Below are 16901 nucleotides of genomic sequence, written 5' to 3' on the forward strand. Positions count from 1 at the left end.
GGGGCGTGAGGTCTCCACAGTACATCGATGTTGTCGCCAGTGGTCGGCGGAAGGTGCACGTGCCCGTCGACCTGGGACCGGACCGCAGCGACGCACGGATGCACGCCAAGACCGTAGGATCCTACGCAGTACCGTAGGGGACCGCACCGCCACTTCCCAGCAAATTAGGGACACTGTTGCTCCTGGGGTATCGGCGAGGACCATTCGCAACCGTCTCCATGAAGCTGGGATACGGTCCCGCACACCGTTAGGCCGTCTTCCGCTCACGCCCCAACATCGTGCAGCCCGCCTCCAGTGGTGTCGCGACAGGCGTGAATGGAGGGACGAATGGAGACGTGTCGTCTTCAGCGATGAGAGTCGCTTCTGCCTTGGTGCCAATGTTGGTCGTATGCGTGTTTGGCGCCATGCAGGTGAGCGCCACAATCAGGACAGCATACGACCAAGGCACACAGGGCCAACACCCGGCATCATGGTGTGGGGAGCGATCTCCTACACTGGCCGTACACCTCTGGTGATCGTCGAGGGGACACTGAATAGTGCACGGTACATCCAAACCGTCATCGAACCCATCGTTCTACCATTCCTAGACCGGCAAGGGAACTTGCTGTTCCAACAGGACAATGCACGTCCGCATGTATCCCGTGCCACCCAACGTGGTCTAGAAGGTGTAAGTCAACTACCCTGGCCAGCAAGATGTCCGGATCTGTCCCCCATTGAGCATGTTTGGGACTGGATGAAGCGTCGTCTCACGCGGTCTGCACTTCCAGCACCAACGCTGGTCCAACTGAGGCGCTAGGTGGAACTCGCATGGCAAGCCGTTCCACAGGACTACATCCAGCATCTCTACGATCGTCTCCATGGGAGAATAGCAGCCTGCATTGCTGCGAAAGGTGGATATACACTGTACTAGTGCCGACATTGTGCATGCTCTGTTGCCTGTGTCTATGTGCCTGTGGTTCTGTCAGTGTGATCATGTGATGTATCTGACCCCAGGAATGTGTCAATAAAGTTTCCCCTTCCTGGGACAATGAATTCACGGTGTTCTTATTTCAATTTCCAGGACTGTATGTAGGAGGTGGAAATAATATGGTAACAGCAGAAACAAAACACACAATCACGCCCAAGACGGCGTTTGAAAACCATTGGCATGCATATCAGATTCCAGTCGTCTCGTAGTGAAACATTCTAGACAATTCAATCGAATCCAGAATGAAATTTTCACTCTGCAGCAAAGTGTGCGTTGATATGAAAATTCCCCCCAGATTTAAACTGTGAAGTTCGGGAGGTAGGAGACGGGGTACTGGCTGGAGTGAAGCTGTGAGGATAGGGCGTGAGTCGTGCTTGGAGAGCTCAGATGGTGGTGCACTTGCCACCGATATGCATACGTCCCGAGTTCGAGGCTCGATCCGTCACACAGTTTTAATCTGCCAGGAAGTTTCAGTTCAAACTAATGAATTGGCCACCCAGATCGCCGGAATCCCATCGAACATTTATAGGACATAATAGAGAGGTCGTAGGTACAGAAAATCCTGCGCCAACAAACATTTCGGAATTATGGACAGCAGTAGAGGCAGCATTTTTCAGGAATTGTGCAGGAGACTTCTACCTATTTCTTGAGTCACTGCCATGTCGCGTTTCTGCACTATTCCAGGCAAAAGGGGGTCATACACGATTTTAAGAGTTACACTATGAGATCAAAAGTATCCGGACACCCCAAAAACGTACCTTTTTCATATTAGGTGATTGCTGCCACCTACAGCCTGGTACTCCACATCAGCGACCTCAGTAGTCATTAGACATCGCGAGAGAACAGAACGGGACGGTCCGCGGAACTCTCGAACTTCGAACGTTGTCAAGCGTTTGGATGTCACTTGTGTCATACGTCTGTGCTTGAGATTTCCAACTCCTAAACATTCCTAGGTCCACTGTTTCCGATGTGATAGTGAAGTGAAACGTGAAGGGACACGTACAGCACAAAAGCGTACAGGCCGACCTCGTCTGTTGACTGACAGAGACCGCCGACAGTTGAAGAGGGTCATAATGTGTAATAGGCAGAAATCTATCCAGGCCATCACACAGGAATCCCAAACTGCATCAGGATCCACTGAGAGTACTATGACAGGTGGGAGGTGAGAAAACGTGGATTTCATGGTCGAGCGGCTGCTCATAAGTCACACATCACACTGGCAAATGCCACACGACGCCTCGCATGGTGTAAGCAACGTAAACATTGGATCATTGAACAGTGGAAAAACGTTGTGTGGTGTAACGGATCACGTTTCACAATGTAGCGATCCTATGGCAGGGTGTGGGTACGGGGGATGCCCGGTGAATTTGATCTGCCAGCGTTTGTCATGCCAACTGTAAAATCCGAAGGCGGTGGTTTTATGGTGTGGTCGTGTTTTTCGTGGAGGGGGCTTGCACCCCTTGTTGTTATGCGTACCACTATCACAGCACAAGCACACACTGATGTTTTAAGCACCTCTTGCTTCCCACTGTTGAAGAGCAATTCGGGGACGGCGATTGCAACTTTCAACACGATCGAGTACCTGTTTATAATGCACGGCCTGTGGCAGAACACGACAATAACATCCCTGTAATGGACTATCCTGTTCAGAGCCCTGACTTGAATCCTATAGAAGACCTTTGGGATGGTTTGGAATGTTGACTTGGTGCCAGGGTTACCGCCTGACATCGAAACCTCTCCTCAGCGCAGCACTCCGTGAAGAATGGGCTGCCATTCCCCAAGTAACCTTCCAGCACCTGACTGAACGTACGCCTGCGAGAATGGAAGCTGTCATTGAGGTTAAGGGTGGGCCAACACCATATTGAATTCCAGCATTAACGATGGAGGGCGCCGCGAACTTGTATGTCATTTTCAGCCAGGTGTCCGGATACTTTGGGTCACATAGTGTATCTCATAGCTTTTGTGACCTCTAGAAATGTTCAGAGTTTTAGGCGCCTAACTGACTATATTCAGGTAGATGCTCGATGGCGGAATGTTCATGTAGGCGAGTCCCTATTTCTTTGACTGCACTGTGCCTTCTAAGCGACCTGCGGATACGATGTAGAATTGTTGCTGGTACGAAATGGAATCAGTCACGGTTCCGGCCTTAGGAGTGGAACACCTTGTAACAATACGTAGCTACGCAGAAAACGAGTTAATTTCTCGCGCTACACGCAGTCATTCACTGAACTGCATTGTCTTCCAGACTGCCGGCTGGCGCGGTTAGCCTAGTGCGCCAGCGCGGGAGGGAAGTGTGCAAGCGCCCGTCTCTAGGGGCTGGTGACGTGGCAAGCCAGTTTTTATTCATAATCCAGCGCGTTGACTATTCATAAGACTGCGGCGTCGCCGCCGCCTCCACTGCTACAATATAGCGCCGCCGGGACAAACGGGCTGTGGAAGCTGGGCCGTAACACCCCGCGTCTACGTGGCGAGTCAACTTCACTGCCTCACAGCCCACGCTGGATTCAGTCCTCGTTACGCTCGTACAGCCTTTTTGCTGTCACAGAGGTCGCTCTACGCTGAGACTTCCGTCGTTGCGAAGTACTTTTCGCAGAACTTCGTCGTGTCTTCAGGGGCTGGACAAAAGTAGACACAGTGAGAAATGAACCCTCGAACGTAAACTCGCATGCTAGCAAAGCCTGCAGTTTGAGCTGATCTATTTGACCACCTGTTCAGTGCCAGCAGTACGGGACCACTGAGGTCAGAAGAATGTTCTGTGTAGTCGGTTGAAAATTTTTGAAATGGCTCTGAGCACTATGGGACTTAACTGCTGAGGTCGTCAGTCCCCTAGAACTTAGAACTACTTAACCCTAACTAACCTAAGGACATCACACACATCCATGCCCGAGGCAGGATTCGACCCGCGACCGTAAGGGTCGAGCGGTGCCAGACAGTAGCGCCTAGAACCGCTCGGCCACACCGCCCGTCGCTTTCAGGCTTCAAGTGATACATAACAAGCAAGTTCCATTACTTTCAACTATTAACAAAATAATTAACATTTAGACATTGAATATGTGATTATTAAATCTTTATCTCTATATATGAGAATCTTACAACTAGCCAAACAATTAAATCTGCAGCAGCAAAATTTATATCTACGTTGTCGTAGCTGTTCAATGGACTAAGTTGGTAGAGAATGAAATTTTATCTTTTAAACTAATCAAACTCTCATGTACTCAATGGAATATTCAAAGCGTTCGCAGGTTGGAGTGAGCAAACTATCGACTCACGATTTAATGTCGCCTAATGCGCGTTGGTACATTACCAATCGGGAATTGCAGTGGCGTTGTCTCTGTACTGGATCTGAAACGCTAATTGCCTACTCTGGCCTTGACTGAATCACTCAGTCTCCTGCGTTTCGTGGAATGTTAATTTTTCCCTAGTCGAAATAATGGCTATTACATACTCGCTGATGGATGGAGCGACATGCACAATGCATGCAGGACAGCAAATTCCAGCATAGACAAATTGTTCGTGATCGTACGGTATTCCGCAACCAAAGTTGCCCGTCTTTGCTGTTTCAACAGGCATTTTTGTACAGCATACTGGTAAGCGAAGAAATGTCATCCGCTAATTCACCACGCGGACGAAAATGTATGACATGGTCATTGAAGAGGATTGTGACGAGAACTGAGGGACGACAGCTACAAACGTTACTGCAGAACTGAATGTCGCACTCATGAATCTTGTCAGCACCACAACAACACGAAGGGAGCTCCAGGAGAATGCATCTGCAGAGCGAGCTGGCATTCCAAAACGAACTTATCAGTGGCACAAATGGCCATAAGTGGAAATCGTTTTGCTGAAGCAATAAAATCAGGACCATGTACCAACGGAAGAAAGTCATTTTGTCGGATGAGTCTCGTTTCACACTATTTCCAAATTCTGTCAGAGTTGACGTTTCGAGAGTGAATCGTAGCGGAGGTTGTCTGATGGTTTGGGCAGTCATTTCGTGGTGTTCCATGGGGTCCTTGGATACTCTGCGGCGACGCATTACCATCAAAGATTGGGTGACCATTCTGGCTGTTAAGCCCAAACTGTGTTACAACAGTTGCTGCCCAGTGGTGATGCCATGTTCCAAGATATAGGGCCGCTCTTTACACTCTCTGCATCGTCTAAGCACGAGGATCAACTGTCGCATCTTCCCTGGCCATCACAGTCACCAGGTCTCAATACTTCTTACCCTTTCTGATCTCCTTTCAAGGGAAAGGTACGTGATCGCTGTCCTCCTCGACCACTGTTACCTGAACTTTTCAACATTTTTTGTAGGAAGGAAGTTTTAAGATTCCTCTGAAAATCATACAGATCCTGTGTTCTTCAAACCAGTCGGGAATAGTTGTGGCCTGGTGACATGGCGCACTGTCATCCTTAAAAATTCTATCGTTGTTTGGGGACATTAATTCCATCAATGGCTGCATTCTCCACGTAGCCGAACATAAATGTTCCCAGTGAATGGTCGGTTCACACCACACCATTATTGAGCCACCACCAGCTTTCACAGTGCCTTGGTGAAAACCGTGCCTTCGAGGGGTCTGTACCATACTCGAACCCGACCATGAGCTCTTACCAACTGAAGTCGGGACGCATCTGACAAGTCTAGGGTCCAACCGACTATGCTCACGAGCCCAGGACAGGCGCTGCAGGCAGTTTCGTGCTCTTAGCAAAGGCACTCACCTGGATCGTGCTGCCGTAGCCCATTAACGACCAATTTCGCCCAACTGTCCTGACGGATACGTTCATTATAAGTCCCAAATTGGTTCAAATGGCTCTGAGCACTATGCGACTTAACGTCTGAGGTCATCAGTCTCCTAGAACTTAGAACTAATTAAACCTAACTAATCTAAGGACATCACACACATCCATACCTGAGGCAGGGTTCGAACCTGAAACCGTAGCGGTCGCTCGGCTCCAGACTGTAGCGCCTAGACCCGCACGGCCACTCCGGCCGGCATCATACGTCCCACATTTATTTCTGAAGTTATTTCGTGCATTCTTGCTTGTCTGTTAACACTGAAAATTCTAGGCAAACGCCTTTGCTCTCGATCTTTAAATGAGGGCCGTCGGCCACTGCATTATACTTGGTGAGAGATAATGCCTGAAATCTGGTATTCCTGGCATACTCTTGTCACAGAAGATCTCTCTATATTGAATTCCATAAGGATTTCCGAAATGGGATGTCCCATACGTCTAGCTCCAGACACCATTCTACGTTCAAAACCAGTATATGAGCATATTCCTATCCCATTATTTGTCACCTCGGTGTATTTCAGCAACACAATGGAAAAAATAACGTTCTAATTAAAAAATTACAACTCGATGCCATAACATTTTGGAAAATAACCAAATAAACTCTGCAGTAACAGTAATGTTTGCCGGCCGCTGTGGCCGAGCTGTCCAAGGCGTTTCAGTCCGGAACCACGCAGCTGCTACGGTCGCAGGCTCGAATCCTACCTCGGGCATGGATGTGTGTGATGTCCTTAGGTTAGTTAGGTTTAAGTAGTTCTAAGTTTTAGAAGACTGATGACCATAGATGTTAAGTCCCATAGTGCTCAGAGCCATTTGAACCATTTGAACAGTAATGTTTCTTAAGTTTGCCTGTCTAAATAAATAGCCCTTTCACTTATCATTTTGTAAGTTACAGACAAAAATATCGTACCTGAAACATTACGTATACATGGTGTAATGCACATAAGTGCACATATCTCTATATGTGGTACCTTAATACGTACATACATCAGCGTGGTATTTGTTTTTCTCGGCGTCAAACACTCTTCCCACGAACACGTCACATAATTACTACCTGATGTTTCCTGCACAGTCCTAACACCACCACTAAGTGGGCTGTGTGTGCAGAATACGTAGACTAACCATTACGTGTCCACTCATCCACACTTGAATACCTGACGTGTTGCTCCGGGAAAATAAGCATTAATGTCTTGCAGAGTATGAACGATCATCTTCTGGAAACCCTTGAAGCACTTACTTACTTGAAAGTACCAACCATCCTAGAAACGTACTGCTCCTAAAGCTTTAATTATTAGTCTATGGTTGAAGTAAATACTGTTTTAATGTTGTTCAGTACACTGTGCTCAGTCACCAAAAAATATCAGCAGTTGTAACCGTTACACCCTGTGTATAAACCATGTCCAGTTTGAAGACACGACATCCTCAGAGTTCTATTTAAAATAACAAAGTAATCAATTTTAGCGCGTTCACCGGCACTGGGACGTAGGTGTCCAACGATAGATTATCGGAGAACCAGTAGTAATTTGCTGCAAGTTGTTGCTGTGTGCGGATGCCCCCCTGGTAACACTGCTGATGATGGTTTGCAGAACACTTACGAACACAGCTTCCACTTGTCTGTTGCCCGGTCTTCGAGTTGCATTTTAAATCCTCTCCTCAGATTCGCAGCGTACTGACACATCGGATTAGTTCGCGCCTGCAGATAGGCAAGCCAAGGAACAGATTTGCTAAGGGGGCTGGTGCGGTTTGTTGGCACACGTTCCCAGTTAATTCGTGTCAATGAGCTGCACTCACGTACTGAACTTCACTGCATCACAAACGCTGCCCATATCTACCGTCTGTAATGCGCGTTAAGGACTTGGAGAGATGTACTATCCACTGATGCGTATTGGTTTTCTGTGTGTCTTGCAGAGTATGGACAGTCATCTTCTGAAAGCCGGGACGCTCTGGAAGCACTTCCGAAAAACCCTATTTGCCCCACTCCTTCCCATAATGAAAAACGAAACTGCGGGATATATATAAAGGTTCTCTATTCACAAGCAAATAATCGTTACACTGCAATTACTGGAATTCACCTCTTGTAAAACGCCGTATTTCTGTGTAATAATCCTGCCGGCCCAAGTGACAAGAGAATCTCAGTAGTTATATATAAATATTACTTCTGAGTTTCTTTTGTCAGTTGGTTGTCAGTTGGGACGGCAGGCTTATTACACGAAATACGACGTTTCACAATAAGTCAATTCCAGTAGTTGCACTGCAATATTTATTTGCTCATAGCTACATATTTCAGCACAAAAAACGTGTCTGTTTTGGTTTACAGCGGACTTTTCAATTGCACCTATGAGTGTTGTGAATATTAATCTTATTTGCATCTTACTTATGATCGAGAACGTATTTTTCTAAGTTACATTTATACTTAAGTCTTGGTGGAGGTGACGATCATACGACATCTAGGGACCAGTTATGAGTTTTGTGTTGTGAAATACTGTTATTATACTCTCGTAGCTGTTGTAATTTGCTAATAATTGTTTACGGTTATTTCACAGGCGGAATCCTTAGGCTCCATATGTTTATATATTTTTCATCTCTGGGAGTCAGAGATGGTGTGTTTGTTGCATAGATGGTATACGGTTAAAATTTTGTGAGTGTATGTTATCAGTAAATTCATATGTTTATCCTATCTTGGGGTCGAAAATTTCAATAAAATTTTCTAAGTTAGCCCTGTGTTTCAGATCAGTTTGTTCGCAGAGTAAGTCATTTGTAAAAGTTTTCATATGAGTGTGTACCTCCAGTTCTTCCAAAATACTCATATTTTTCCTTGTAAAATCTGTACACTGTTTGAATGTATACTGCTTTTTGTGCTTCATTTTTAAGATGCAGGTAAAACAGTGACTGACTGCTTTCACATGCTCTCATATGTTCTTTGAACATAGTGTTGAAGTTTCTTCGCGTTTGTCCGTTTTACAATTTCGCACAGTTTTACAAAAAAATTTTGTAGACTTCTGGGTTTCAAAATTCTGAGAATTTCTCTTTTTCTGATGGAACTCCTGTTTTCAGATTATTGGTCGTGTAAAAAGCGTTGTTAAGTCGAAACTGCTAGGTCGCTGTGGCGAAATATCTAGCCAAATTGTTCAAATGTCTCTGAGCACTAGTGGACTTAACTTCTCAGGTCATCAGTCCCCTAGAACTTAGAACTACTTAAACCTAACTAACCTAAGGACATCATACACATCCACGCCCGAGGCAGGATTCCAACCTGCGAACGTAGCAAATGTCTAGACAGAAACAGATAAATATCACTTTGAATTTCCTGGAATTAACGGCTTGTGTAATGTCGTATTTGGGCGTAGTTCATGCTGCAGGCCTTACTAACAAAAAGCTGTAGATCTAGTCCTGAAAAAACGCTATGAAAAAACTTTAAGTTACATACATCTAAAGTGCAAGATGTCGAAATTAATAGAAAGTATACGTTACAACGTGTAATGCGTTAGGTAAAAAATATTCCTGTCTTACTTCTGACGAAAAAATTACTAAAATAACAATGCATTAATGTCTTTCACGCCAAAACAATTGTAAGTTAAAGGGTTCAGTTCAAGAACGATAACTGCAATGTGCACCTGCCAACTACTAAACACGGGTGTTGGAAGGTCTTATCAAGAAATGTCAATAAACTAAATAAACAAATAAATAATAAAAGAATCGTCTTGGGCGTGGAAGTCGCTCGAACGTGCCTCGGGAATCAGTTTTCTGCAGTGGCGCAGCTGCGCACCACTACGTGTTTATTTTTGCCGCCGGCGGACTCACGCTCCTTCTCTGCCGAAAGCGTCTGCGGCGGAGTGTTTCTCGAGCGAGGCGCCCAGCTTGAATGACGTCACGCTTCGCCCCCCCAGAAACGAATATCCCGCGGGTCTCGGCCGACTTGCGGGGATCGGAGAACGGATTGCTGAGGGCTGGGATTGGCGGATGCCCGCAGCTTCAGTTTTGCGGCTCCCGCCTGTGGTGCGCGGTTTGTTCTCTCCATCGACAGGTTATTGTTTTCGCCAATCGTCGAGGAGTTTCGGGCTCTGCCGCGAATATTCTGCTCGCGGCAGTCCTGTCGACTAAGAAAACTTCTATCATTACCGCTTTTAAGGCAGAGCACATACGAGAAGAATAGGGAGAATGCACTGACATTAAAGTCGCAGAAAGTGAAGTGCGATGTCAAAACTACCAAAAATTACGGCATCTAAGGTCGCAAAATGGCAGCCACTCACACGATAGCGTAATGTGTGTGCACATAACCTTATGGCTTCTCTCCTTCTTCATACTGAAGCTTCGATTTTAATTCCGCCTGAATGTTCAAAGTGCATTCAGCGGCGAACGATGCGGTTTTGCCTAAAGCGTATGATAGTTTTATGCTCTTAATCGGGCCTAAAATAAAAATCTATGTCAACAACGACATCTACACTACTGGCCATTAAAATTACTACACCACGAAGACGACGTGCTACAACGCGAAATTTAACCGACAGGAAGAAGATGCTGTGATATGCAAATGATTAGCTTCTCAGAGCTTTCTAACAAGGTTGGCGCCGGTGGCGACACCTACAACGTGCTGACGTGAGGACAGTTTTCAACCCATTTCTCATACACAAACAGCAGCAGAGTATTAAATCTTTATATATGAGAATGTTATAACTAGCAAAATAATTAAATCTGCATCAGCGAAATTTACATCTACGTTGTCGTAGCTGTTCAATGGACTAAGTTGTTGGAGAATAAAAATTTTATCCCTAAACTAATCAAACTCTCATGTACTCAATGGAGAGTTTCTTAGTATTCAATTCTCGAAATTCTATATTCAAAGCGTTCGCAGGTTGGAGTGAGCAAACTCTCGACTCAACATTTAATGTCGCGTAATGCGCGTTGGTACATTACCAATCGGGAACTGCGTCGGCGTTGTCTCCTTGCTGGATCTAAAACGCTAATTCCCTATTCTGGCCTTGACTGAATCACTGAGTCTCAACTTTCTTGCCTTCCGTAGAATGTAAAATTTTCCCTAGTCGAAATAATGGGTATTCACACTCGCCGAGGGATGGAGCTACGAGCACAATTCTCTGCCCGCAAAAGTTCCCGCAGGAATATGAACTACCGCTTTACATACGTGATCGGTACCGCTCTCACTTCGCAGACGAAAAGGTCCCAACGTCTTCGCTATTTTTCCACACATAGGCGTGACCCGCTGCGAGACGAGAGAGCACTGTTAACTTAGTTCTCAAAAATGCTTTTATATGCCGCGGTTCTCCCCACCATGTCTCTTCTACGTCACACACTATGGCTTCAGCCAACCACTGCGTTCACTTTATTTCATTTATGCTTGCCCCTGTCTATACAAGGGTAGATATAGTTTTGTTATTCGGTACATGAGATTATTGCAGCTGCTTCCTGTTGACAATATAGAGTTATATTCTGTGGATTTTATTCTGTGTCGTAATCATGAAGCTCATGTAAGGTCCGAAAAATGCGGGCGCATTATACGCACATTCAGCTGTTCGCGAACTGCGGCCAGCTCCTCCTGGATCCAAATACAGCAGGCACACATCCTATCCATCACAGCAAGACTGCCGGCCGCGGTGGTCTCGCGGTTCTAGGCGCGCAGTCCGGAACCGCGCGACTGCTACGGTCGCAGGTTCGAATCCTGCCTCAGGCATGGATGTGTTTGATGTCCTTAGGTTAGTTAGGTTTAAGTAGTTCTAAGTTCTAGGCGACTGATGACCACAGCTGTTAAGTCCCATAGTGCTCAGAGCCATTTTTGAACAGCAGGACTAACTGTAAAAGTGAACTACAAAAGCAGGCAATCCTAGATGTGTCATCAAAGGACGTTGATGCGTCAATGAACTACATTGCTGGCTTTTCAGTAAGCATGTATGGCGCTACACACTGAGTGTATTTACACTTATTTAAACGTGAAGTTAAACCTCGTAAATAGAGAAACATGCACGAAACTTAGTAAATATACTACGAAAACACACATCTCTAGATGTATATCAACCTGATTCGTGTGCGTCTGTTTCCGAATATTCTTTTGTATAGTGCATTGGGCTTCTCTTAATCATGAGCTATTACTTACCGAAAGTTCCAAACTGCCATCTGCTCATCTGCAGAGCTCTATGAACATATCGCAGTCGTTTCTGAGCTCAAGAAGCCGCTGAATCTGTAGTTGTTTCCAGATCTCTCCCAACCAACGCCCTCCGTGCATCTTGGATTGCAAGAGTACGCCACTATTCCCAGCAAATTTAAATTAGTCGTCTAATACAGAAAGTATAACCTGCCAGTGTTGAAAAATATTCTGTCACTACCGGCGCCGCTAACGAAACAACGCAAGATGGTAAAAACAAGGAATAAATGTTTGCCTTAGTTTCACGCAGTGATTTAAAAACTGCACACTGCGCAAAGCTACTGAAAATTAGTATCCACCACATTATATAAACTCACTCTGTAAATTAAACCGTTGTTCACTGAATTAAAAACATAATACATTCTTCGAATAAAATTACAAGCACAGCGCCTCACAAAAGTAACTTCCTAAGAGTCTATCAAAAAATATTACTGATGACTGCAATACCTCTGGCGCAATTATATATTGCTCTATAAAGAATGAATGCAATTCAGAGACTGACTGTTGTGATTCCATTTTCTTCTTCTTCCATTTCAAGGAGTGGTGTTCACTCGTTCCCAAGCCAGAGGAATTGAACAAAACGGTTGTCTCATCTCATCATTGATCGTTCCATAGGAAACGTTTTCATATAGAAATGTTTTCACGACCAAACATAAGACTATGCTTAGACTCCAAGCTGTGTTGTATTCTTAGTGTTATATTTTTTTGTCATAGTTCTAACAAGAGACGTGTGAAATTATATCATGTTCTTTGACACATCAAATCGGCAGCCGATGTAAATAAATTTATCCACCCCCTTGTATTTAGTTTGGTTCATGGCTCATGTATCAGCTTGGATCGGAAAAGAGAATCGACCCTCTCTCTTATGATATGTAAAGGAGAGCTTTTCAGAAAGACACAGGCGTAAAACTTGCCACGAAACCAATGCAACCGCCTGACGATGGGCTCACGTCCGTAACTGATAAAGGTACAATAAAATAATTTCTATAAACTTGGGGCTGATTGCAGTTTTCCTACAGGGCTATTTACGAAAACAACTGAGATGTTCTCTAATCACAACGGATAAAATAGTATTCCTGCTAATACTGTTATGAATTTTTATACAGATGAGCTACATAATTTTGATATTGGATGTAAGTGTCTGTATCGACAGCATATCAGAAGACCAGGTCGTAGACTCCGCTTTCCTAGATACCTGTCAGTCTCGTGAATCAGACTGGCAAGGTATGACCATGTTTCACAAATTCTTTAAAGAATCATAATTTCATGTCGTCTGAGGTGCCCAGATATGAGTTGGGTGGTCTTCATCCACCTGTGTAGGAAAGGAATGTAAAGGAGTTTGTTCGGATATTTTGCGAAATTATCCTCGATGAAAATTTCAACCTGGTTTGTAAAGAAGCCAGATGCATAGAGATGTTATGTAGAGTGTGTATGACTTTTGTGGAGTGTGAAACTGCCTGTAGAATTACAGCACATTTTTTGCATTTCTGTCTTGTTGTCCCCTTGCATTCTCGTTTCCCTCTTCTAGCATAGCATTAAACAACAGATATCTGTAATCCTACTTAGGTTTCCAGTCCAACTTTTGTCTCCTGTAGCAGCAACCTCTTTCGCTACGTGACCTACAATTTTATTAAAAAAATGGCTCTGAGCACTATGGGACTCAACTGCTGTGGTCATCAGTCCCCTAGAACTTAGAACTACTTAAACCTAACTAACCTAAGGACATCACACACACCCATGCCCGAGGCAGGATTCGAACCTGCGACCGTAGCAGTCGCGCGGTTCCGGACTGCGCGCCTAGAACCGCTAGACCACCGCGGCCGGCCAATTTTATTATCGGCAATATCAAAATATGTCTTAACTTCATTGAAGATGATTTGCTTCTTCTCTCATCGGCACCACCCGTTCACTATGCAGCATGTATTAGGGATTCGGGTCTAACTGGGGATAAAGTTTTCAGAATTCTTAGAACAGATAGCAAATCAGTGAGTGCAAAGTACGTAGGTGTTTCCTTTCTCAGGCAGAAATATAGTGCTTCTTGTACTCTCATGGATTTCCCACTCATTATGCTTGTCTCTGTTACTGATGTGGGTGTATCAGAACGTCGAATACACTGTCAGTACAATCAGTGGTTTTGGTCCTGCTAACAATTGCTTGATTGCGCTACCTCGAAACCAGCGCACCACGATCAAGTGCGGTTTGTCAATGGAAATTTAATAGTATGTGAATGACTATCCACCTGTTTCACTACGTGGTCTGCAAGCGTTATTCATGTTTTATTCACGTTTTTCTACTTTGAAGTTTTTCGTTATAAATGGGGGCAAAGACATCGATAAAATGTCCCACTGTTGGCTCACTTCATTTGGGGTTCTTAATGTCCTTTCACTTTTGTGAGCACGTCTTCAAACACTTTTTCTAAGAATAGATGATACTAGTGTTCGGGTATTTTTTAGTTTCTATTCAGAACGTAAAGGCAGCCTACGGTTTCAAATAAACGAGTAATTTTACTTCGAAATCTGATTTTTTAATTGACAGTGAACATTTAATTTGTTAGAATGGATTTTTATTCTCTTCTGATATCTAGAGATTCTCCATTTTCAGTCCTCCTTACTTTTTCTCGTCCCTATCATCCCTTTAAATTTCTTCTATGTATTTATCTATAGAGCATTCAGACTATTGTTTTAGGCCTCTGGCTGCACCAGTACTGAAAGTATCGAAATTTAAATAAACCACTACAGTCGTATTGGAGATACATACTCCATTAATAGTTCCAACTTTTTAACTCATTTTGAAGTATGTAGCACTGCTATATTTAAGTGTAATGTTTACATGCATTTCATTAGAATAAACTTACAAACTTTTGATCGTGAACACTTGCTAAAAGAATTTATGTTACTGATAACGTATTTACGCTTGTTTAGGGAAACATTTGGAAATGGTATAAAACCTTGAAACCGCAAGTGGAATTAATGAATGTACTGAATGCTGCTGAAACGGTTTATTGATATTTTGGTACTTTGAGCATCGTCACATGTTACTATATTGAATACTGCCTATCTGAACACGAAGTGGGAATCATCCCAGCGCTCACACCAGTCAGCGGGAAATCGCTTAAATATGAAACCTGCATTGACCAATGTTCTAATTTATCCATTTTGTATCCAGTGATCTGGTCCGCTCTGCATTAAAATTACTACAGTTTTCATAATATTTCATACACGTGCCTCAATGAACAATGTCTCCTTCGACATCGATAAGTAGAGTAGTGTGGACCTAATCGTGGAGACGAATTTGCATTTTCTTCGGAAATGCCTGATAGCTTCTGGACAGCATCATAGTTCAGTAGCTGCTTGACTACGAAACAGAAAACTTTGAGCCAAAAGGAACGTTACTGAAACTCTTCAAAAGCAATGGAGGGTGGGACGTTGGCCACAGACGGGCGGAAAAACTGTTGGTATAAGTGTTAATTGTTTATATGTTGTTTCCATTACTGTTTGTTATATTGTGAATATTTAACCACTACACAAGAAAATCTGAATCAGTTCTTTGATAGGTCCAATGTATAAAATTTCCTTACTATGCCATCAAACGGTGATCAGTAAATACGGAGCTCTGGTTATGTTGCGCATAGTGATATTTCAGAGAACGACGCATGAGGCGACACTAGTGACATGGTCATTAAATCTGCTATCGAATGGTCAGTCATCGAAAATTAAGTACAGTCTCAAATAAGGAGAGGTCATTAAATGCTGACTCTGAGGCTTTGGGAGGTCACTGAGTCTGAAAGCAGAATGGTCATGCGTCAAGAAAGCAGAGTCAATCTCAAAGAAGGAGAGTAGGTTGAACTTGCAGCTACAATGATCAAGCATTGGGCAACAGACTCAGTCCCAGACAAACACTGAATCTAGAAGTATGAATGACCAAACCGCAGGCACTAGACTAAATCACAGGCACGAAATGTCTTTCAGTTTGCAGATAGAGTTGTCAACCCTTGTTTAGCATACTCAATATCAGAAACAAGTGATCGTCCAGTCTGCAGGTAAAATAATAGAGATTTGGTGAGTAGCCTGCATCTGAGAGAAAGAGACAGTGTTTAGTCTGTAGGCAGAATGCTCAAGCCCCAGCCAGCAGACCCAGCCTCAGGCAAGGAGATGTCATTCAGTCTGTTAGCAGACTGATAGAGCCTCAGACAGCGCACTCAGTTACAGAAGAGAAGGGGTCATTGTGCTTGCAGGTAGAATGGGTGAGCCTCAGACACTACATGCATTATCAAACACGAGAGGTTATTGAGTCTGCAGGCTGAACGATCGAGACTCGCACAGAAGGCTCAGTATCAGAGGAGGAGAGTCTTGTTGAGTCTGTAGACAGAATGATCAAGACAGCCTGGAGACCTAGTTTTGGACAAGGAAAGATCATTTGCTGGTTCGAGAACAGTGCCTCAGACAGCACACTCAATCACAAGGAGCTGTTGTACCTCCAGGAAGAATGGCTGAGCTCGATTCAGTATCAGACATGAGACCTCAGTACTCAGAATGATATTTTATCTCTGCAGCGGAGTATGCGCTGATATGAAACTTCCTGGCAGATTTAAACTGTGTGATGGACCGAGACTCGAACTCGGGCAAGTGCTCTATCATGAGGAACTGGCAGAGGTAAAGCAGTGAGGACGGGGCGTGAGTCGTGCTTGGGTAGCTTACATGGTAGAGCACTTGCCCACGAAAGGCAAAGATCCCGAGTTCGAGTCTCGGTCCAGCACACAGTTTCAATCTGCCAGGAAGTTTCTGGTCACTACTCGTACAGCAGGCTGAGAAAAGGAGAAGTTTGTTGAGTCTGTAGGTAGAATGGGGACGTCTTAGCCAGCAGACCCAATGTCAGACGAAGTGAGCTCGTTGAGTCTACTGGTAGAATAAAAGAGCCTCAGGCAGCATACTCAGTTAAAGAACAAGAGGGGCCATTGTGCTTGCAGGTAAAATCAGTAACGTTCAGACACCAGAC

At 44.4% G+C, this 16901-nt stretch overlaps 1 protein-coding gene across 1 annotated transcript in view; it reads left to right on the top strand.

The window, feature by feature from the left end:
• Positions 1-16901, top strand: part of LOC126336587 (disks large 1 tumor suppressor protein) — a 4198467-nt gene that overhangs the window by 712754 nt on the left and 3468812 nt on the right. The window lies entirely within an intron of this gene.

The sequence above is a fragment of the Schistocerca gregaria genome, chromosome 2 (genome assembly GCF_023897955.1).
Source record: "Schistocerca gregaria isolate iqSchGreg1 chromosome 2, iqSchGreg1.2, whole genome shotgun sequence".
In the NCBI taxonomy this organism is placed as follows: Eukaryota; Metazoa; Arthropoda; class Insecta; order Orthoptera; family Acrididae; genus Schistocerca; species Schistocerca gregaria.